The sequence below is a fragment of the Cheilinus undulatus genome, linkage group 18 (assembly GCF_018320785.1).
Source record: "Cheilinus undulatus linkage group 18, ASM1832078v1, whole genome shotgun sequence".
NCBI lineage: Eukaryota > Metazoa > Chordata > Actinopteri > Labriformes > Labridae > Cheilinus > Cheilinus undulatus.
This window is the reverse complement of record NC_054882.1, coordinates 4302642-4327642: the sequence shown is the minus strand read 5'-3', so window position 1 is coordinate 4327642 and position 25001 is coordinate 4302642. Positions and strand designations below refer to the sequence as shown.

At 41.0% G+C, this 25001-nt stretch overlaps 1 protein-coding gene across 3 annotated transcripts in view; it reads right to left on the bottom strand.

Moving 5' to 3' along the window:
• The window catches only part of slc8a3 (solute carrier family 8 member 3), a 240700-nt gene that overhangs the window by 25902 nt on the left and 189797 nt on the right, over positions 1-25001 (bottom strand). The window lies entirely within an intron of this gene.

Here is a 25001-nt window from a genome sequence, read left to right as displayed (position 1 = left end):
CATGAAAAACAGCTGGAGGAGCAACTAATAAGGTGACTTAGCAACAGGTCAGTGACACGACTGGGTATTAAAGGAGCATTTTAGACTCTCAGAAGTAAAGACAAGCAGAGGTTCACCTCCGTCAATATTCGTGTTTTGACCACCCCTGCAATCCCCACCATGTCCCCACTCCGGCCACAGTGAGGCATAGCATCGGCTTTGGTATGTGCTGCTTGTGGACTCTCATGGCGCACAGACTCGTGGTGGCTGCTAACAGATGCACGGCAGTTTCAGTCTCACCAGATGACTGAACGTCGTGTATTGACCACCCCTGGAACTGGACCACATCCCCTCATTGGCATTTGCCGATTACTCCCACCCCGGCCACGGTGAGGAAAAGCATCGGCTTCGGTATGTGCTGCTTGTGCTGTGGCTCCGACACACCAGCAGTCTCAGTGAGACTGAATGTTGCATCTTCAAACTCTCTCTCTCCAAAACTTTGAATAGAAAAACACCCACAAATGCTGCTAGGGTTGAAGTTACTCATGTCCGCCATCTCCTGGTGTAAAGTAGTAACATTAGGCACCATATTTGCAGCTAGAGCCTGTTTAATTCAGCAATGTTGCTTGTTGCAATTTTGCGACTTTGGTGCTGAAAGAGTTAAAATGGACGGAGGCAAAATGGAAAAATGTTCTGTGGTCACAAGAATCAAAATTTTATATTAGTTTTGGAAACTACAGTCCTGTGGACTAAAGAGGAGAGAGGCCATCCAGCTTGTTCTCCTGGATCAGTTCTAAAGCCTGCATCTCTGATGGTATGGGGTTGTAGTAGTGTCTATGGCGTGGGCCATGGGCGTTGCAAGGGGGGAAACTGATTACCTGGGTCCACAGTAGGGAGGGGCCCTTGGGAAGCCTGCAATGAAAAGTGTCTTTTTATTTATTCCTGAGTTGTGTCATTATGAATCAAAAGCAACTAAATGGATTGGAAACTGACTGAAATTTGTATCAAATGGAGTGAAATAAAATACTGCAGGGCCCCTGATCCTCCCCTAAAAATGTCCAAATGGCGTGGTCCAGTGCTGCCAAATAATGCAAGTGAATTTAATTTAGTCATAGTAAAAATATTGCTCATTCATTGGGAAATTATAGTTCAGAAATACATTAACCCTTTACCTACTTAGTCTAAAAATGGCGATTTGGACATGTTTTGTTATTATGGCTGTAAAATAGTCAGGAAATGCCCTAAGTCTGAGAGCTTTGGTCCCTTTTCCCAGGAGTACTTGAACTTGACTTTTCAACATCTGGTTAATGATTATTGCACATTATGTGGAATTGTCAGCAGTTTAAAAGAAGAAAAACACAAGAACAGATTTGTTTGTCATGGCTTTTATGAGAGAAAATTTTCTTATTGCTCATGAAGTTTTAACATTTGACATGTGAACCTATACATGTTTACAACAATCACCAGTCAGTTTTTGAGTCTAGGACTCTGGGTGTGCAAAACAGTGCAAAAGATAACTATATATATTGGCGACAATTAGTGCAAATAAAGGTGGAAAAATGCATTCTCAACATTCTCAGTAACATATTGTTATTGCACATGGCAGACACGCACAAATGCCACTATCTAACTCTATTTTTTGAAAACAAAACACCACTCTCGCTCGCTCTCCTTTCACTCTCTTCCTTCACTCTCCTTTCTCACTCATCTTCTGCCAAAGCTGCTGTTTTTCGCGGTGCTGTTTGACATTACCGTAATATATATACCACACATCATATATTGCCGGAAAGCACAGATTCTCAGCTCTCTGTCAGCATTGGAATTTTTTGGATTGAGCAAACTTTCGAGGAGTTACAGTGTTGAGAATCCATGTAGCAGTCTTGCAATACTTCTGGTGTTTTGCTATGAATGCCCATGTCATATGGTTGTGAGTACCATAATGAACCATATATGTGCGCATGCCCACAACTCTCAGCTTTCCAACGCCATTGGAATTTTTCTGATTGGACAAACTTTGACAGAGTTAGGGTAATAATACTCCAGACATATAAAACAGCGCTGACCCCGGGTCAGTAGGTAAAGGGTTAAAATACATAGATATTTGCAAAAATGAAGCAACTTCAGTTGCTTGGCTTGCCAGCTAAGGAGGAGCCTGTGTAATATTCTTTCTGGGGGTCCAAAATGCCCCCTGGCGTGGGCAGCTTACACATCTGGAAAGGAACCATCAATGCTGAAAAGTAGAGAGAGGTTTTAGAGCGACATATGCTCCCATCCAGACAACGTCTGACTATTTCAGCAAGACAAAACCACATACCATATGATCACAACAGCATGGCTTCATAGGAGAAGAGTCCAGGTCCTGAACTGGCCCACTGCAGTCCAGATCTTTTACCAGGAATAAACATCTGGAGCATCAGAAAAGGAAAAATCCTGCTAAGACCCAGCGGCTGTGCCTGTGGTGCAGAATAGGGACTGATATCGTGGTTCCTGTATAAATGCAGCTGATAACCCTGGTACAGATGAAAACCTACAAGTTTCCCTCAGTTATCAAATTAAATCTACAACCAATGAGTCGCTACTGTAGAATGTGACTGACATGCACGAATGCAGAGGACTAAACCTATCTGGACTTAACTGCAGACAGTCACCACAGTAATAAAGGAGCCCACATAAACAGCATCTACCCTCCAGAAGGTTGTCATTCTGCCAGCAAAACAATTGTGATAAGGAAGATTAACCAAAGGGATGTAATTGGGGGGGGGTTGTATGATGTGGTTGTCTGTGTTTAACCGTTGTCAACATCAGCCTCGTGTTCTCCTGCGCTCTCGGCCGAATCTGATCTGTCTCGTTACAAAAGAGTGAGTCCTTCTGTGCAGTCAATACGCAGCTCTCCTACAACGTGTCTCTCCACAGCTCATTAAAACAAAATCATCATCTGACTTATCGGGGACGACTCGGCTTTGCAGGCGCTGGAGGTAAATCTGAATGCATGTGGCTGATAAGGAGGGAGGGGGAGATGTGTGGTTGGATCTACACGGCAACAGAAGAAAGAAAACACGGGCAGATGGGAGTGAAAGGAATGGTGGAAATAATGAGGAGAGGAAGGACAAACATGACTGATTAATGGACGGAGGGATGGCTGAACTAGAGCGATGAGGTGGATGCAGGAGAGGTGACAGGATACATGGGCGAATGGATTTATGGAGGGATAGAGGGATGGTCCGATGGAGGGATTGGCAGAAACAGGAGAGAAATAAGAATTTATGGTGAAGGAGTGAGAGGCTGGGATGAAGCAGGAATATTGAAAAATCCAGGGATGGAAAGGGAGTGATGGTAAATAGATTTATGGAGGGACAGAAGAATAGCAGCATGGATGGCTGGACGAGTGATGGAGTGATGGGAGGATGCAGGGATTGGTGGAGGGAGAGATGAATAATGAGGAGGGAGTAGGGAGGTGTTTGAGTTATGGATGAATGGGAAATGGAGTACATCTAAATAGAGCTTTATTCTGAAGGGTAAAGGGTCTACATTTGACACCTTGATACACCATTAGACATAACTATTTACCCATTGCTCCTTGTCCTGTTTGCTTGTACCATCAATATCAGCATGTCAGAAACAACACGGATATTTCAGACCGTTTCTTTTTCGTCTTCTAACTTTTCTGCATTATCTTTCCTTCCATCTGACACATTTTTGGGACATTATCCTGGTCTAACCATGTAGCAATAACAAACTATCTAAAGCTTAGAGTGGGGATGCTCAGAAAGCATCACTGCAAGAGTAACTAAACCCCAGACCACTTTTTTTCAGATGAACCTTCTCCTTCTGCTAATCTGGGGCCGGGTCTTGGTGGCATCAGTCTGAGCTAGTCATCCCAGACACTCCTCTTCCCAGCTACAATTTCCAACTCCTGCTGGGGGATCCTGAGGCATTCCCAGACCTGATCAGGTGCTTTAACCACCTCAACTGGATCCTTTCATTGCAACAGAGTAGTCCCCCTTGGGATGTCCAAGCTCCTCACCCTATCTCTAAGGCTGAGCCCAGACACCCTCCAGAGAAAACTCATTTCCACGATCTCACTCATTCTTGACTTCATGACCACGGTTCAACTGGTCTGCCTTTCACAACGCCTTGCACAAATCTGCCTGTCAATCTCAGGCTCCCTTTCATCCTCACTCATATACAAGGCAGAGCCTCACCCCCCAGAGGGCCGATTACACTATTATCCAGCAGCGAAGCATAGCCTCAGACTTGGAGGTGCTGACTCTCATCCCAACCTCCTTGCAGTCAGCTACACACCGTCCCAGCGCCTGCCGGAGGCCTCCAGCTGAAGAAGCCAACAGAACCAGATCATCTGCAAAAATCACAGGTGAAATACCTGAACTGGAAACCCTTCTCCTCTTGGATGCATCTCGAGATCCAGTCCATGCATAGAATGGGAGATAAGGGGCAGCCCTAGCGGAGGCCTACACAACAGGGAACGTCTGACTTTGTGCTGAGAATGTGGATACAACTCCATCCATGCATTCATCTTGTTCCGCTTAGCCTGGGTCGGGTGGCTGGCAGCAGGCAAAGCAGGTCAACCAATACGTCCCTCTCCCCCGCAACATTTTCCAGTTCCTCCTGAGGGATTCCAAGGCGCTCCCAGGCCAGATGGGATATAGAATCCCTCCAGCGAGTTCAAGGTCTGCTTCAGGGTCTCCTCCCAGTTGGGCGTGCCCAGGAGGCGTCCTGTTCAGATGCCTGAACCACCTAAACTGGCTCCTTTTGATGTGAAGGAGAAGTGGTTCTATAGAAGTGGTACCTCATCTCTAATGCTGAACCCAGACACCATCCTGAGGAATCTCATTTCGACCGCTTGTACCCGTGATCTCACGATAGAGGAGGGTTGGGACATAGATTGACTGGTAAATCAAAAGATTTGCCTTTTGGCTCAGCTACTTCCGCTGGCAAAACTGCTGATGCTGCGCCAATCTCATAATCCATTCTACCCTCACTCATGAGCAAGACCCTAAGATACTTGAACCCCTTCACTTGGGGCAGAGACCCACACACTCGGAGGGAGCAATCCATCATTTTGCAGCTGAGGACCATGGCCTCAGACTTGGATATAGCTCTCAATTATGTTATACAGGGGTTTACAACTTGATATTTGAGCACAACATATTTAAATTGACATATTTTTAACAAAATATGCATAATGACTGACCTCTACAGGTTGAAAATCTGTCATTGGGCTTCAAAATGCCTCCAAAGAAACCAGTGGATGACATCACTAAGTTTATGTTCATGTTATATGCAATCTCTGCTCCATGACGTTGAAGGAAAACGGTTGAAAACGTCACTATAGAAATAAAAAATAGGGAAGTAGTGATGATTATTTCATCTAAAAGCAGTAGTAAGATGGAAAAACAAAGAGCTCTGACTTCATCTGATGTTTTCTGCTTCCTGCGACAGCCGGATCACTAAGTGGCGTAACAAAAACATGATCTACTGTTGCGTGGATGAGTCATCACGCCTCATAAGAGACACACTACATTAAAGCATGCATGAGGTTATTTATACCCCTACTGTAAATCCACCTACAGACATGTTGGCACAGATTGTGAGTGGAAACAAGCTGCTCGGGGATCTCAACAGACTGAGAGTGTCCTGCAGCTCAGAGTGACGTGTTAAATAATAACGCTTCGGCTGAGAAACCTCTCCTCCTCGCCGGTCTGCACGGCTGCTCAACTCTCACCAAACACACACGGGGAGAGACGGGCTGACAGAGACGGATGCTCCCGCCGCCTTTATTATCTTTCAATATTCAGCCGGTGTAGCGCGTCCATCATCTTGTTCTGCTGGATCCCTGTTTCTGATGGCGTGGAATCGGAAGGAGTCAAAATGCTGAGTACACGCCATTCTTCATCTTCTGAGGCAGCGCTGCCACACCGAATGAACTGATTATTTAACTGAATGCTGGATGATTTCACTCAAGCATCCCGACCAACGTCTTTCACGGCTGAATAGTCGTGTTTTTAATCACGCCGGGCTAATTAAAGGCGCTACGCCTAACATTTTGACATCAATAAATCTTGAACACATTCATTCTGACATATTAGGACGATTACTGTAAACAAATACAGTCATTACTGAGAAAATTGGCACTTTCAAGCAGTCAGAAAGCAGTTTTATATTATGTGCCAACAAGTGTCAAAGCTGTAAATCTGCTGCTTTAAACATCAGTGAGTCTAAGCTCCATCATTTCCAACAATTTATACTCCATAGACTACCCTTAGTTACATATCACAGACTGGCATATAGAGCAAATGCTGGAGTTTTAGGAGAGGAATGTTGTCCCATTCTTGTCTGATATAGGATTCTATTTAGGATTTTTTCCGTTTCTGATACTCCAAATGTTTTCTATTGATGAAAGGTCTAGACTTCTGGCAGGCCAGTTCAGGACCCGGTCTCTTCTCCTGTGAAGCCATGCTGTTGTGACGGATGTGGTATGTGGCAGAGGTGGGAGAAAGTCATTGTTTTGCGAGTCTCAAGTAAGTCTAAAGTCTCTAATCCTAAGTCCCGAGTCAAGTCGAGTCAAGTCTCAAAGTAAAGATGTGCAAGTCCAAGTCAAGTCTCAAGCAAAGACAAGTTGAGTCAAGTCCGAAGTCATAGGCTTGAAATTTTCGAGTCCTTACAAGTCACAAGCACTGATTACCAAATAAAATGCCATTTTAACAATATAACAGTCCGTTAAATTTGACAAATACAATGAATGCATTTTGAATTGTTTTATTTTTTAAAAATAAAATAAGACCAGTGTGACAGAACTGCTGACATAGCTTTCAGGATATAATCAGTGCTAAGCGGTGCAACAACAAATGAACTTCTGAAGACGTTGTACAGTCATTGTAACTCATCTAATGTGAGTGTGTGTGTGTCTGTGTGGTGAGTGTGTGTATATATGTATAGGTGTGTGAGTGGATATATAAGGTTTGTGTGTGTTTGTAAGTGAACATGTTTGACTGGTCAACATTAGGTTTAAGGTTTTATAAACAGTTCTTTACCTCAGGTTATGTGTTATGTATGAAGTTATGAGACCTCAAGTTCTGTGAACACAATGACTGCCTCCTAGTGAACAAACAAAAAAAGAGCTGATGAATCATGGGTGTCTGTTTGGGTATTTATATTTCATATTTGGACCTTTACTGTATTTCTGTGACTCTGTTAACTTAAAGTTATGCTTTCTTTTTTTCCCTCTGATTATTAATGCTTTTAACTAAAGGGGGAGGGCCCCCCTATTGGTCTTTGCCCTGGCTAAAACCGGCCCTGCCTCACAGCTGCAGCTCCCCCTCACAAATCCTTCTATCCTGCCAGTTTGTTGCTTTCATTTTTCTGTTTCCGCCCTTTTGACAGTATTTATCATTAGTAAGTTTAAGATCAAATAATAAATAATAACGTTTGGACAAGTTTTACTCAATTTTACATTATTTCAAAGTGTGATCCATGTGTGTTTGGCTCGTTGATGATGATGCGTATCATAAAAGTCATCATCAAATACAGTATGGAATCAGCAGGAAGTGACTGAAGACGTGTTAAACCGAGGGCATTAGAAGCTTTTGGGAACACAAGACAGCACACCTCTATGAATTACCTTAATGAAGAGACGCGCCACCAGCGGACTTCCTCTGTGCTCTTTTACGCACGTTCCTCCGTCCAGCGCGCATCCAACAGTAATAATCCACAAGTTTTCATTTGAATTTGAAAGTTAAAGTCTGTCTTCTTTGTGTGGACTTATATATAGAGAGGATTTCGGGAGGATTTTTTAAAGTAAGCCTTAAAAGTGCTGCAACTGTCACTCCTCATCCATCTGTGCAAGGCACGGCCTCTTACAATGTAAAGTTTTACACAAAATCCACTGTACTAATTTGAGGCTCTCTCGAATTTATCCCAATGTAATTGACTCATGTAACAGGTTCAAACAGTCTCCAGCCAACCACTCCCATATGTTTTGGTCCTGTCCCAGGCTTGCCCCATTTTGGTCTGAAATCTTTAAAACGCTTAGCGCAGCATATACCACTACTGTCTCTCCTGAACCTCTTTTGGCTTTGTTTGGTGTCCCACTGCAGCCTCTTACCTCAAAAGTTTTGCAGACTGTTCTTGCCTTTACCACCCTGCTGGCCGGGCGACTTATCCTCCTCAACTGGAAACATCCTCTACCTCCATCTCATAACAGATGGGTGAAAGAGGTCCTACTGTCTGTTAGACTTGAAAAGCTTAGATTTTCTCTCAGTGGGTCTTTGATCTCATTTGAAAGAACTTGGAGCCCTCTCCTAAATTATATTGAATCTTTGACATCTCTGTCAGATTGTGACAAGGGACAAAGTCCAAGACAAGTTGCAAGTCTTTGATGATATTGTCGAGTCCAAAGTCATCAAAATTGTGACTCAAGTCTGACTCGAGTCCAAGTCGCATGACTCAAGTCAACACCTCTGGTGGTTTAGCACTGATGGGAGGAGATGTTGCTCTCAAACCTCTCTCAGAGGGGTTTAAGCATTACTCAGGCTGCAGTTTGCAGTGTTTTCTAAGATGCATGCATTCTGATTTGCTTTAAATCTTTTGTCTGATTGACATAGTAGAAACTCACCATCCCCATCAATACTGCAAGCATTTTTAATAAACAAAACGAGAACTGTCATCTATCTGGCATGGTCAGCATGCATAAAAACATGAAGACCTAAAGAGTCCTTTGACTTATTAACATGAACACAATAATCCGTAAAGCTGCTGCCATCTGTGAGTTAACTTTGGACTAGTGAAAAAAAAACAGAGGCCTGATTATGCTAATAGTTTATCTATTTATCACATTTTTAAGTTGCTCACTTATCTGCCCCTCTATCTTTCTTTGAGGTCCTGTACAACAAAAATTCTCCTCCAGGGATAAACAACACATGATCTCTTCTCAGGCTAAACTAATCGGATTTAAGTGTATTTAATATTTAGACATCCGGGAGTGTGAAACTTTTTCCCTTTTTTGTTCCCAAAATATCAAAACAACAAAACATAACCTTAGCAGGATTAAACAGAAATCAGAGTCACAGTGCTGATTTTTATCAGGGTTGTGATCTGTATCGTGGGTGAAGGCAGGCTGGTTGAAGAAGCCCTGACAGCCGGCCCCTGTCTGCTCACACTAGAGACGCTCCTAATTGGTGCATATGCTGCATTTCAGGGGGGAGAGTCGCTCGTAACAGCGAGAGTCTCCTTCTCCTTCCTCTAAATATTCCTCACTGATTCTCCTGTGGTTCCCTCTCCAAGGCCTCCAAGTTTCCCTCTGAACATCTTCATTTATCCTTTTCCAGCCTCGTCTTCTTTCTGTTTTTGAATTCCCAGTGTTTGTACCAAAATATCTCTCACACACTGTCTCTGCTCATGCCTTTATTTCCCTGTCCTTCACTGAACCTTCAATCCGTTTCTATTTCCAAGTTTTGCTAAAAAAAATAAAACCTCAAAATGCAGAAATCTTACCAACCAGACCTTAGATTTTCTATTTGCGTTGTGCTTATTGGATCATAAAGTCATAAGCCCAGCAAACTGGTGCTTGTAGTCTCACACCTGAGTGCACCATCTCAAGTGATTCTGTGTCACTGTTTAATCAGTATCCCTGGCTACCATTACACCATGAAGACAAAAGAACACTCCAAGAACAAAAGAACACTCCATTTTGATAAATGATTTTGAGATTTAAAAAGTCCAAATGATAAGCAAAAAGGCTCAAAATCTGAGATAAAAAGTCAAATTTATTTCTTCAAAAGGTCAAAACATGAAATTAGACATTAAAATAATGGCTTTAAAAGGCAAAAATAAAAAAGAGAAGGTCTAATTCATGTTTGTAAGGCAAAAATATGATTTTAAATGTAAAACTGTTCACCTTAAAGGTCAAAATATGAGATAAAAGGTCAAACTTACTTGTTCAAAAGGTCAAAACACAAAATTAGATGTTAATATAATGCTTTAAAAAGGCAAAAATATAAAAAAGAAAGTCACAATCATGTTTTTAAGGCAAAATATGGCTTAATTTTGAAAATGGTGCATTAAAAAGGTCAAAATATGAGATAAAAAGTCAAAATTGTCAATTGAAAATGTCAAAACTCGAAATAAAAGTGAAAATAGTAAACTGACAAAGCCAAAACATGAGATTAAAAACTCAAAATTATAAATTGAAAATGTCAAAATGAGATCAAGTCAAAATTATAAGTTGAAGAGGTCAAACTATGAGACAAAAAGTCAAAATAATCATTTGAAAATGGTCAAAAAATGAAATAAAAGTCCAAATAATAGATTGAAGTCATAATTGTGCAATGCAAAATTGAAAATATGAAATGAAAACACAAATAAATTTGTTTTCCCACATTTCTTTTTATGTAGTTTTTTTTTTTACTCTTTATTTTTGCCCACATTTTTATGACTTCAGGATATTTCATACCTTCAAAGTTAAGTTGACATTTTTATACTGGAGGAAACCTGCAGACCTCATATTTTAGGGCCAGTTATGATAAGAACATGATATGATCTTGCGGGCCGGGTGTTACTGTACCACAGGCCGGATTTGGCCCCCGGGCCTTGAGTTTGACACCCCTGAGGTAGAGGATTAAATGAATGCATCAAAATAGAGGACAATCCTGGAGGACTGTCTTATTCAGTCCACAGCTTGGGAGAAGATTTATTTCCAGTCAGACAATGAGCCGAAGCATCCAGAGAAAGCTGCACAGAGACAACAACGGGAACGTTCTGGAGCGGCCGAGTCAAAGCCCAGACCTCAGTCTGATAGAGAATTTGTGGCTGGGCTTGAAAAGAGCTGTTCACGCCGGATCCCTTGCAACCTGACAGAGCTTGAGCAGTTTTGCAAAGAAGAATGGAGTAAAACTGCAGAGTCCAGATGTGCAGGCCTGATTGAGACCTATCCACACAGACTCAGAGCTGTGTATGCAGCCAAAGGTGCAGGCAGTTATTTTACATTACATATTTTTGTTTAATTGACATTACTTTGTAGAAGTCTAGTTCCACTTTGGCATTAAAGAGGGCATTTTTTTGTATTTTTTTGGTGAAAAAAGCCAAATTATATTGACCATGACTGATTCATAAAATGAACAAACAGGTAAAACATCCAAGGGGGTGAAAACTCTTAATCGGCACTGCAGTATGTCATCTCTGTTAAAGATGCATGGCTCTGTGATCGCCTAATATGACACATCCTAACAGACAAAAAGACCACTTAGTCTGACCTCAGCACGAGCGTCATCTTAAAGAAAAATGTGGTCAGTAGCAGAGTTTTGGACCTAGACATCACCTCCTGTCTGCTGTTCTTTCTGCCTATAAAAAGCTCTCTCTCATCTCTGCCTCCATATTTCTCTGCTGTTCATAACCAACGTCTCCCCCTCCCTCCCCGTCTCTGTCCGTCTGTCTGTCCTCATACCGGTCCAGCCCAGATGTCACACTGTGCTGCTCGATTGGAGAGCAGACGAGCTCCCTCTACTTGTTAACAGTGTGTTTATTCTGCAGCCTCTCTGCCGTGTCAGCAGCAGGCAATTACAGAGCAGATTACTGAGCCCGATAATGTCATCAGACCAGCCTTACACACAAACACTGTGGACTAATAAAGACACGTATATTTACACAGTTCACGAGTTCACTGCTTACTCACCAACATGTACAGGATAACCACACATCATTACACCCGCAGCAGCAGCCAGAAATGTTGGGACGAGACAGAAATGATCCCTGCTTTCATTCTGTTTCAGCTCTGATTCTTCGCTCTGCAGCAGAAATCAAAACTCAATCCAGTTTTCCTGACCTTCTATTCTCCCATTCAGTCAGAATACGGTGATTGATTTTGAGTTGGTTTCTTACATCCTACTTCACACAACGCCATGCTGCTACATGCTAAACCACACACTGAGACACCATCTTTATGCCATCAGACGAGTCAGAGCAACAGAACAGTAATGGTGAGGCCTTGATACTGCACTGCAAAGGAATCTAAGATGGAAAAGGTGGGAGATTGGTAGGTGCCTGAAGCCTGAAGTGGGTTGTGTTGAGTTTTTTTTTTATCCTTGTGAGTTGTGTGGTGGAGCTGTTGGGTATCTCCTCATGTATGGAGGCTGAAGCTGACTCTGATGGCTATCCAGATGGACAGATCAATAATGTCAGACAGCTGCTTGTTTTGGAATTTGTTTCCTTGCAGAAAACTCAATTCCAAAAAAGTTGGGATGCCTTTTAACCTTTAGAGCTCATGGCTATTTTTTTCATCATCATGTCTCATCTGGACTTTTTGTCTTAAAAAGCTGGTAAAACATCAACCCTGTGGTGCTCAGTCAAGTTCTAAGCATCTTTTTTTTCAGGACAACCTGGGCTTTAAAAATATATATTTACCACAGTAATGTCACTTGAATTATGAAAAAGTTAAAGGACTCTAAAGACAAAAGAAAAACAAATCAGCATTTAAAAATCATAGATTTGTATCAATAACACACAGTAAACAAGAATGACTAATTTTTTCTTTGCACAGATTTGTTCTCCCATCTCTTGGGGACAAAACAGTGAAAAAATAAACATTCTGTGACTTAATGTTTTCAAAATATCTTCATATGTACAAAAAAAGTCCATGTGCTCTTTTGCAGTTAGATTCATTTGTGCCGTTCCTTTAAGCAGTAGAGAAGCAACATCTTGCTATTGGAGGACTGCCCCTCCCACAATGCATTGCATGTAAACATTGCCCTCAACAAATACGAGGTTACCCACCGAAGAAAGCCAAAGTACATGATCGAAAATGGATTAAAAAAATGACGCTTATTATCGAATCTAACGCCGTGGATTTAATATTTAAAGACCCTGAAAAGTCACCGAAGTTCCGGGCTCGCTAGAACGACGTCCTTTAGGGCTAAGGAGACAGGGATGGTCATAAAGCAATGGCAAAATGCTTTCAGCAGCTTTCAGAGGAAAAAAGGAGTGTCTATGACTTATGGTTCAAAAGTTATTGCGTTTTTCTAAACAGTGTCACTTCTTGTTGTATACGACAAAACTGTCCTCGGAAACCCCTGGAAGTCAGCCAAGTTCCAGGCTCACTAGAAAATGTTCTGTAAGTGCTACGAATGCATGAAGAATACATTTAGAAAGGCACAATGGAGAGCTTTCGCAGGAAAAAACAAGTTAGTCTCTACGACTTACAGTTCAAAAGTTACTAAACAATTTACAGAGGGGTGTGCCGTGAGCTCTAAGGGTTAAGATGTAAAAACAAGCCAGTGATCTGGAGAACTTTTCATCTGATGTTCAATTGAAAACAGCAAAAACAAAAAAACAACAACAAACAAACAAGATATTTAATGTTAAAACTAATCAACTGTATTGTGTTTTTGGAAATATACACACATTCTATATGCCTACAACATAACCCAAAAAAGTGGCGACAGGAGCTGTGTCCCATCACCTCAACTGCATACAGACCAGTCTAGACCCCGCCTTCTTTTACTGTGAAGCCATGCTGTTGTGCAGAATGTGCCTTGGCATTTTCTCGCTGAAACAATCAGGGACATCTTTAGACTGAAGCATATGTTGCTCCAAAACCTGTGAGTATCCCAGCATTTATGCTGCCTTCACAGATGTGCAAGTGACCCATACCATACCAGCGGCACTAATACACCCCCACACCATCACAAATGAAGGCTTTAGAACCTTGTGTTTATAAAGTCTGGATGGTCTTCATCCTCTTCACAAGGAGGACTCGGTAGCCATTATTTCCAATGGCTATTTGGGCCACGCGAAGGGGGCGGGCCTTCTGGATGCCGTTGATATACAATCATGAGCATAAGTTAAAGCGTGAAGGGTGCTACGGATTCATCATGGGGCCTGATGGGGTCACAGGCTGAAAAGTGTGGGAACCCTTGCCCTAGGCTATGCTTACTCACCACATCTACCCCTTACAGCACCCTAAAGGTGTCCTATTTTCCAACAGATTATACTTTCCCATGCCTCCAGTAATATGCAAGGACATTCAGAGCATGACCAGGGTTGTGTTAATCCTCCTTTCCACCTAATGGTACCCTAACACAGCACCAACATGCCTTAAAGTTCTGCACAGTTCTGTATGGCTTTCACTTTGCATGGTAGCATCTTAACTTACATGTGAAGATGCAGCAACAGACTGTTTAAAGTGAGCGTTTATCAAGCATTTTTCTATCAAGGAAGGGGTGTCAAACTCAAGGCTCGGGGGCCCAATCCGGCACGTAGTACAGTAACATCCGGCCCACAAAATCATTTCATATTCTTATTATAACTGGCCCTAAAAATATGAAGTCTGCAGGTTTCCTCCAGTATAAAAATGTAAACTTAACCTTAGTCATATGAAATATCCTTAAGTCATAAAAATGTGAAAAAAATAAAGAATTAAAAAAAAAAACTACATACAAAGAAATGTGGGAAAACAAATTAATTTTTGTTTTCATCTCATATTTTCAATTTTGCATTGCACAATTATGACCTCAATCTATTATTTTGACTTTCATCTTATATTTTGATCTTTTAAATTTATTATTCATACTTTTATGTCATATTTTGACCATTTTCAAGTTATTATTTTAATTTTTTACCTTATATTTTGACCTTTTGAATTGATTATTTGGACTTTTATCTCATATTTTGACCTTTGAGGTTAATGGTTTTAAATCTTAAGTAATATTTTTACCTTCAAAACATGATTGTAACTTTCTTTTTTATATTTTTGCCTTTTAAAAGCATTATTTTAACGTCTAATTTCATGTTTTGTCCATTTGAACAAATAAGTTTGACTTTTTGTCTCATATTTTGAGCCTTTTACCTTATCATTTGGACTTTTTGAATGTCAAAATCATTTAACATCATTGCTAACCCCCCCTCCATAATTTATTACTGGTGAAAAATGAGGTTGACAGTCTGGTTAAATGTGGACCCTGTTAGGCTCTCAGGTTTGACCTTACTTCAGAATCCGGCCCCTGCTGTGATTGAGTTTGACACCCCTGATTTTAAAAAATCTGAAAAATCTCAGGTCAGCCTTGTCAAATGCCTGGTAAAACATTCTACAACCCCATGACTACTGAGGGATTCATATAAGGCCACCTAACAGCTTGTTTCTTGCCCCTGTCCCAACTTTTTTGGAACATGTTGTAGGCATCAAATTAAAAACGTGTGAACATTTCCAAAGAAACTGTAAAGCTGATCAGTTTAAATGTTAAGCATATTGTCATCTTGGGGTTTGCAGATCACTTTATTCGGCTTTTATTGACCTTTCACACAGCGTCCCAACTTTTGTGGAATTGGGGTTTGTATATCTCCTCATATATAAAAAAATAAGTCCAACATGCAGGTGAACCATGGGGGTTTTCTCTGTGCAGAGGCAGTGGCGGTCTGGCTGTGGAGGTGTGCGTCTGTGATGTATTACAGCCACTGTGCTGACATCATTGATGTAACCCTGAGCCCTGATTAACGGCCCCGCTCAGCCCGAGGACCACAGTCAGAGCCACGGCCGCCTCTGAGTCTTCATCGACTTTCTGAAGAGGCGAGGCCCCAAGGATCCTCCTGAAGCCCTCCATATCCACTTATCATCTCAACATTAATAACTTCAACATTATTATCCTTTCCCCCCCAGAGGACTGCAGAGGAAGTTACTTTTTGTGTTAATACTTTCATGTCTGGGAGCCTCTGGGTATAAGACAGCCTGCCCATGAATATTTTATCCTGTGTATTTAAGGATTTTTGTTCCTAAATGGGACATCCTCCAGAAAGGCTGTTACCACCAAATTAAAACTAATGATGAGCAGTGGAAGTCTTTTGTTGACACACTGATATCCGTCTTTTGTTGGTTCTAGAAATATTAAATGATGACCTTCATGTGACTTTCCTCTAAAATCAGGATTATGAGACACGGAGCCCGTGGGTACAGACTCGCCTACAAACACAGGAACAAGATTTTCATACCAAACAGGATGGAAACGTCTCATTTGTGAATTATTTCAAACAGAGCTACTCTGCTATTTCCTTTTTTACTACTATTCTGTGTTTTAATCAGCGGTTACTAAAGCATTAGTAGCACAAGTATCTGCCCTCATTCTGTCAGTTTTTACAAAGATCTAGAAACATCTCTGGATTCCTGATGTTCTCAAAATCACAACAATAGGCTGATTTAACAGTTATTATATTCACTGTGTTATTGTCAAGAGACAACCTCAGGAGCTACAAATAAGGCAATACAGAAGTATTGAAAACTGCAGTACCTGTAATGGCCAGAGGAGGCTGGCTCCAAAAGTGAGTCAATCTCCATAAGTCCCATACTAAAATGCTTAACTTTTTAGTACTATTATACATATTTGGAGCCTTGTGCAATGATGATGTTGGTCTCTATAGCTTATATCTTTGACAGGACCAACTTTAACATTTAATTTATAGGGGAGACTGGGGACAGTTGCAACACTTTTACATTACTCTCAGTTACTGAGAGACTATTTGGACTAGGCACACCAAATCTTTACATATTAAACTTACATGTGTCTGCTAATTACCCATACCATTTAAAGATGGCTACACATGACATATCAATCACAATATATATTTGAATAGAGGAAGTCGGATGTTGCAACTGACCCCAAACCTGGGGACAGCAAGTACCGATTACTTTTGCCCACAGTAGGCAAGGGCAACATTTTTATACCAGAGGAAATCTGCAGACCTCATACTGGTGGGACAATTATAACAAAAATATCATATGATCTGGTGGGCCAGGTAGAACTGCACCACGGGCCATATTTGGCCCCCGGGCCTTAAGTTTGACACCCCTGGTCTATGGGGTGTTGCCCACATGGATGTTAAATATCTCCCATAGATATGTGAACCAGTCCGTCTCCAATGCAGGTTTAGACTGGTCCATCTGGTCCAGATAAATCCATTCATCAACCAGTATGGTACAGATGGACTGTGGCTGCTGTAGAGAGCCTGACTGGTTCCTCTCCAGAGCTCCAGGTGTGTTTTTGGAGTGAAGTTGATGCTTTGAGGGGGGTGGAGGCTTTGAAAAGGTCATCAGTGACATGACAATAATGAGAGGCCACACAGAAGGTGGCTGCCCCTGCTGGTCCTCACCCAAGCGTTCAGACAGACCTGACACCATTCTGTGAGTCTCTGAGCTGAGAGCAACCTCCACGCTCCTCTCAGGAACAATTACAGCTCCTCCAGCTCCTCGTCACAGATGGTGGGGGCTTCAGCCCGACACCCCCCCCTCCCCCCCCCCCCCCCCCCCCGCCTCTATCTGCACCTCATTGTCTCTGTGGTTGCCTGTCTCTCCACCTCTCTTGTTTTTTCTAATGCTCAGACTATTTCTGTCTCTCCCTCTCTCTCCTCCACCTTCTTCGCCACTTTGCCTCTCGGAGCTGCGAATCAACAGTTCAATTTAAATCCATTACACATAAGCCCCTAACAGAGTGTGGCATCCATGGTAGCGGTTACTAGACAACAATCTGCCTGTGACTCTGCTTCCTCCGGGCCGCAGAGAGATGCACAGAAGGCGTGTGGGGCATTTTGACATAAACGCTCGTGTCGTTCACTAAGTGACGGGTCCCGTCCTTCAACTACGACCTCGATCCGGGAGGGTAAGAGATTGCAACATAAATCACATTTGGCCGAGGGAATGAAACTTATTTGTTTAAAAGCAGCATCATGGCGATTCGAAGCAGAGGGATGAATCTAATTTGATAACAATACGCCTTCCCTCTATTGCCATTCCCTGTGCACGTCTGCCCCTCTAACCCTGCTGTTTGCTGGAAACATGAGCGTGGTGGTGGGGAACCGTGGAGCAGAATACAGCAGCAGCAGAGATGGCTGAAGTAGACCTGCTCCCTTTACACTCAGGAGATATGAGATAAGATCACTGAAGAATGATGGAGAGCAAAAACAAACACAGACTGGCTTTGAAAACAAGAATCACCGTATGAACAATGAGACATGCTGTTACCTGGCTACACTGACTATTTAAACTAGTACGAGAGGTTGCACTTTTACTTTGGGAATGAACATTTTATTTTAGAGTTGGTTTCTTTAACTCAATATAAACAAAGATGTCTGTTTGAATCATTTTATTGTGAGGGCAAAAGGGTCAAAAATAGGTGGGGAAATGGATAAAAAGTGGCCACAATTGGATAAAAAAGAGTCAGATATGGGTCAAGTATGGCAATAAACAGGCAAAAAGTTGAAGTGAAAATGTGAAAAGCAGTTAGCATGTGGCAAAAATTGGTCAAGAAAGGCAAAAATGGGTGAAGTAAGGCAAGACAAGGGGCAAAATTGAAGCAAAAGCAGTGAAAAGCGGTTAAAAATTTGGAAAATAGGGTTAAAAGAGGCAAAAAAGGGCCAATAGGTCAAAAACATGGACAGAAAAAAGATAAGAAGTGGAAACAATTAGTTAAAAGACATAAAATAGGTAAAGGAAGGCAAACCTAGCGGCAAATATTTGAAGGGAAATGGTGAAAAGCAGTTAAAATTGCAAAATAAGGTTAAAAGAGGCACAAATGGGCCAAGAAAGGCAAAATGGGACAATAAAGGAGTGGGAAAATGGTCAAAAGTAGCAAAAATTTGTTAAAAGACATAAAATGGGTCAAGCAAGACAAAACAAGGGGCAAAAATAGATGGGGAAAAGCGGTTATAAAGTGGCCACAATTGGAAAACAGTCGGATATGGGTCAAGTAAGGCAATAAACTGGCAAAAATTGAAATGAAAATGTGAAAAGCAGTGAAAAAGATGCAAAAATTGGTCAAGAAAGGCAAAAATGGGTGAAGTAAGGTAAAACATGGGGCAAAATTAGAAGGAAAAATAGTGAAAAGCGGTTAAAAAGTTGGAAAATAGGGTTACAAGAGGCAAAAATGGGTCAAAAAAGCCAAACATGGATGGGAAAAAAAGGTTAAAAGTGGCAAACATTTGGTCAACAGACATAAAATAGGCCAAGTAAGGCAAAAAAGAGGCAAAAATGGTAAAAAGCGGTTCAAAAATTGCAAAAAAAAAAAAAAAAGATTAAAAGAGGCAAAAAAATGGGCCAAAAAAGGCAAAAGGGGCAACAAGGGGTTGGAAAATGGTGAAAAATGGCAAAAATTGGTTGAAGTCATAAAGTGGGTTAAGAAAGGCAAAATAAGGGTCCAAAATTGAGGGGAAAAATGGGGAAAAGCAGTTAAAAATGTACAAAACAAGGCAAAACTGGGTCAAATAAGGCAAAACAAGGGGCAAAATTAATAGGGAAAAAGGTGAAAAGTGGTTAAAAGTTACAAAAAAGGGTTAAAAGAGGCAAAAATTGGTCAAGAAAGGCAAAAGGGGAAAAAGGGGTGGGAAAATTGGTGAAAAGTGGCAAAAATAGGTTAATAGACAAAATGGGTCAAGACAGGCAAAAATGGGCCAAGAAAGAAAAAACAAGGAGGGAAAATGGGGAAAAGTGGTTAAAAATGTGCAAAAAAGGGTTAAAAGAGGCTAGAATTGGTCAAGAATGACAAAAAATGAACAGGAAATGGGGCAAAGTGGCAAAAACCGGTTAACAGACATAAATTGGGTCAAGAAAGGCGCAAAATGGGTCAAGAAAGATAAACAAGGGGCAAAAAAAGGAGGGAAAAAGGTTAAAAGCAGTTAAAAATGTGCAATATAGGGTTAAAAGAAGGAAAAATGTGCAAGGAAGGCAAAAATTGAACAGGAAATGGTGAAAAGTGGCAAAAATTGGTTAAAAGACATAAATTGGGTTAAGTAATGCAAACTACGGGCAAAAATAAGAGAGAAAATGTGAAAAGCAGTTAAAAAAAGGCAAAAATGGGTCAAGAAAGGCAAAAGGGGCATAAAAAGTGTTGGGAAAACAATTAAAAAGTGTGAAAATTTGGATGCAAGAGGCAAATATGGGTCAAGTAATGCTTGTAAAGTAAAACTGAAGTGAAAATGTTAAAAGCAGTTAGAAATTGGTAAACGTGGGTCAAGAACGGCGATAAAAACAACTGTGTAGAGTCAGTGAGTGAGTTTAGAGCTGCTTCTCTTGCACTAGTAGAGCTACACGAGTAAACTTTGTTGTCTTTCTAACTTCATCACTCTGTCCTTGAAGAAAAAGTCAATCACTGACGTTTCCTCCTCCATCCTATACTAACTACTCTACAAACATGGCGGTAATCACGGCAGAGACAATCAGCTGTGACCTCCTCTCTCTGAGGCGCTGCTCAACGTAAACACTGCGGCTCCTCTGCCGCTTAATTCATGAAAAAAGTTCCACAAACAGCGTTCATACAGATAAAGATGCACAACCACAATATGCAAGGTTATAATCACAATCAGAGATAATTAAAGGGGCCGTTCATGCAGTGCTTCCCATAATAACACTGCATCGCTGAATTAGCATTTAATTGCATGTTGATACAATCAATGCAGCTTCCACGGTTAGCTTGGCACTATCACAGAAGAAAAAGCATCTTCCCTGAAGAGAATAAGGCTGAAGACAAAGACATCTGCACATGACAACAATTCACTTTAAAGTTTTGGATGCATTAAAAAAATCACATACTGGTTTTAGCTGCTAGTGTATGAGAGTCTCCTCGGTTCTGCAAAACCATCAGTTATATTCATGCATGCCTACATTCAGCTTTATCTCAGGTGAACATTTAGAGCTAATGCACTTTATGTTGCTGTATACTGTGTTCAAACTTCTTCAGCTGCACAGCAAAACTGCTGATTATCAGCTGACTTCATTAGGAGGGCATACTGCACTGTAAACAGACGGAGCAGTATCAGAAACCGCGGCTGTTGCAAACCAACCGAGGGTGACAACTCTAATAAGTGGAGCTCCAGACGTCTAAACGGCCATTTTTCAATCAAAGGAGGTCCAGCTACTGTAGAAAGTGCATTAACTCTTCATAACCTTCATTATCATGTCGCGGCCCGCGCCTGACATTCCTCCTCATGACCCCAGAAAGAAGAGGAGCTTTAATGAAGTCAGGGGTCTGTGAATGCATGAATAGCGCCGGGCTCCCATTTGAATTAAATCTATTCATCCGTGCCGGTGTGATTTCTCTGTGGTACTGAGGCAAACCCAGGGCCCTGAGTCGTGACATTTGTGCCATGGCTGGTGGAGCTGGCGGGGAGGTGAACAGACGTCTGCGTGTGTATCCCTGACCGCCGATCCTGAATCCAGCTCGATACGTCGGCTCTGACAGAGATCAGATTCAGGAGCATACAGTGAGGGTCAGATATGCTCATGATTTCCCTCTTATGGAGCTCAACAGTGAGGTTCTGATACTAAAGCAGCATTCATCTTTGCCCTCGTGGATATTGATTATCAGCCATAATATCACAACTCACAACGACTAGTGACATCAGAGGGTTTGTCTGTGATCACTCTCTGAGTCCATAGAAACCTGGACTACCTCTGTGAACTCTGGCCTTTCATAATATCATGTCTGCAGTCATATCATCCCATTGGCGCACAGATCAGACAGTCAGATAGGGGCCAAAAAAACAAGGGAATTCTTGGAAATGGAGGAACATGAGTACACCACCACTTCAGATGGACCTGCAGGAATCCTCAGAAAATATCTAAACATGGGTATGATCTCAGCACTCAACGAAAAAATGATTTTGATTGACTTGCCTGGCTTGGAGACAATCTTTATCACAAATCACAGAGCTCCTGCTGCATAGGCGTACGAGTGCAAAGGCTTACAACTGTATTTAATATTAAACGTGAATAATGACCACTCTTATCAAAGCAGCAAACAAAGGATTTTATTTATGTGCTGTAGAACAATTTAGCATTTTCTAAACGTTAACCCCCTTTAAAACAGAGGTAAATGAAATAAATAATTGCAGAATAAAGACCAAAATTGGCAAACATGGGCTAAAAGTGTCAGAATTTGGTAATGGTAAATGGACTTGAGCTTGTATAGTGCTTTTCTAGTCATCTGACCACTCAGCAACCCTCTGACTGTGAGACAACTGACTAACTACTGAGCCAAAGTCATCCCAGTCACAAAAAATGGCAGAAATAAGTGGTGAAAGGTGGTAAAAGAGAGACTAAAATGGGTCTAGAGTGGCTAAAAGTGGCAAAAATGGGCAGTAAAGATGGTTAAATCTATCAAAAGAGGAAAAAAGGTGAAAAAGTGGCAAGAATCGGCAGAAATAAGTGATTTAAAAGTGAAAAAAGGGATAGGTAGCAAAATGCATCAAGAAGCAAAAAATGCCAAGGAGGGGTGGTAGACAGTGTTAATGTTGGCAGCTATTTTTAATTTTAGTCTTAGTTTTAGTCTTTAAATGAAATGCATTTTAATTTGTCACATTTTAGTCATTTCTATCCTTTTTAGTTTTAGTCGATGAAAAGTCCTCACATTTTAGTCTCATCTTTTAGTCCAAGCATTTATTTTTTTTGTCTAAATCTGGTACCAAGTCATGGTAGTGTGTTCTCTGCACCCTGCCAAACCTGGGGTCCCTGCTTTCTACAGCTGAGAGGCAGAATAGATACGGCTACAATGGTTTGACAGATTTACCCACAGAGAAGAAATATCACGGATTTTAAATGTCCAATGAAAACTACATTACATTTTAATCTAGTTTAGTCATTTTGACAAATAAAACTTATTTTAATCATCACAGATCTATTTTTGTTAGTCTTAGTCTAGTTTTTGTCATGGAGAAAAAGCTGTCGATGAACATTTTTAGTCATCGTTTTGGTCGACGAAATTAACACTGGTGGTTAAAAAGTTGAAAAGTAGTTAAAAATGGGCAGAAATGGGTTAAGAGTGGAACAAATGGATTTGAAGTAGCAAAAATAGGCTTAAAGTGGCAAAAATAGGCTTAAAGTGGCGAACATGGCCATAGGTGGCAACAACCAGCAGTTCAAAAGGTGAAAAGCTGTTAAAGAGTGACAAAAATGGGTTTTTAAAAAAGTGACAAGCTGTTAAAAGGCTGTTAAATAGGCTGTTAAAAGGGTGAAATGCTGTTAAAGAGTGAAAAAAATGGGCTGTTAAAATGATGAAAAGCTGTTAAAGAGTTAAACAATTGGGCTGTTAAAAGATTACAGAATAGGCTGTTAAAAAGGTTTTAAAAAGTGACAAAAACAGGCTGTAAAAAAGGTGAAAAGTTGTTAAAAATTAAAACAAATGGGCTGTTAGAAGGTTAAAGAATAGGCTGTTAAAAAGGCTAAATGCTGTTAAAAAGTGACAAAAATAGGCTGTAAAAAAGATAAGCTGTTAGAAAGTGACAAAAATAGGCTGTAAAAAAGATAAGCTGTTAAAAAGTGACAAAAATAGGCTGTAAAAAAGGTGAAAAGCTGTTAAAAAGTGACAAAAATTGGCTTTTAAAAAGGTGAAAAGCTGTTAAAAAGTGAAAAAAATTGGCATCTATGTGGAAATTGTTAAAAGTGGCAAAAATTAGTCTAATGTGGAAAACAATGTGGCAAAATAGGTGGAAATAATGATAAAAAGCGGTTAAAAAGTGGCATGATTGAACAATTTGAACATCAGAACCCAACAACAGTTTTATAAACTTATTCAGCTCCAGACTGAGGTGACTGACACTAGCACCAATGCTGCTGATCCAACACACATCAACAAATCACAGATGAGGAGGGCCCGTCCTCTGGGTCTGTCTGGGGCCAGGCTAAATCTGTGGGCTGTCCTGCCTACAGTCTGAGTTTCTCATGCATTGTCTCATGTAGCATCGCACTTCCTGCTTATGTGTGCCACTGATGGACAGATGTAATCATTTCCTAAATTTACAACAGGTTTTTAGGAAAACTTTTAACAACTCTTCTTTGGGGTTAATAGGCTTTCAGAACGAGATATCCATTTCCCATTTCAATTTTCTTGCAGCATCCTGAAAAGCTGTCATTTACTTTAAATCTAAGGAATCCCAGCAGATCGTTGGACGCTGATTTCCTTCATCCATGGAAGACTTGTGCACACAGTCTTGTATCTTTTCAATTTTTCATATCTAGTTTGCACCAAATTAAATATTTCGTAGTCATGAGTATTCAGGCAGCTGGTTGGTTTGGTTCCAGGATTAGAATTATTGATATGAGGATTTTCTGAAATGTCACTGAAGGATTTGCATGTGGAAATTTTACCACTGGAACCAGAGCTGCCTAAAAAGTGGGCGGTCACCGTTGAGCTCTATTAGACAGGTTAAAAGAGCAGCACACCTCTTAATTTAGCAATTAAACACATGAGCAAACACACAAACAAACATATCTGACTCACTGATGAATCCTGCAGCTCACCTGTGACTCTCAGTCCTTTTGGGCATTTCACAATTACATAATAATCTTTACTTAAAGCCTTTCCCTGCATGGGGAATCGTATCAGTGTCACAGCGTTCTAATTTCAGAAGTCTCCTGACATATTAAGGTAATCCCTTTCAGATTTCAGTATTAATTGTGTCATCTGTATTCAAAGAGAGCTTCAAAAATAAGCTGAGAATGAACACAGAGACTTTACTGACAAAAGAGGAGGGATTTGACAGATTTAAGACTGCAGGCACGCTGCTGCTAACCACCCAGAAAGACTGACGCAACACCACCAGGCAGGTGTGCAACACACGACTCCAATCCTCTGCAATTAAAGAAGCAGAGAAACAGCCAGTAAGGAGCTTATTAGGCAGAAGTGGAACTTTTATCATGAGGGAGAAAATCAGCAAGAGAACATCAGTGAAAGAGAAGGATGATCGAAAGTTTTAGCATCAAACCTGCAAGCTGGATTTCACTTCCTGCACAACTCCAACTGGAGTCAGTGGTTTCATTCTCTCAGCTCTGTTTACATGAATCTGTCATGTGGTGTGATGCAGACAAAAGACTGCAGAGTGAAGTCGATAATAAAGACGTCAATCAAACACAGCCATCTTTGTATTTTCAGATTGTGTCACTTAATCCTTCTATTGAAGCGCCGCTCATGCTAATTCACATCTGAAGTCATATTTGACACTAATTTTAACTGAGATAATGATCAGCAGACAATGACAAGAGA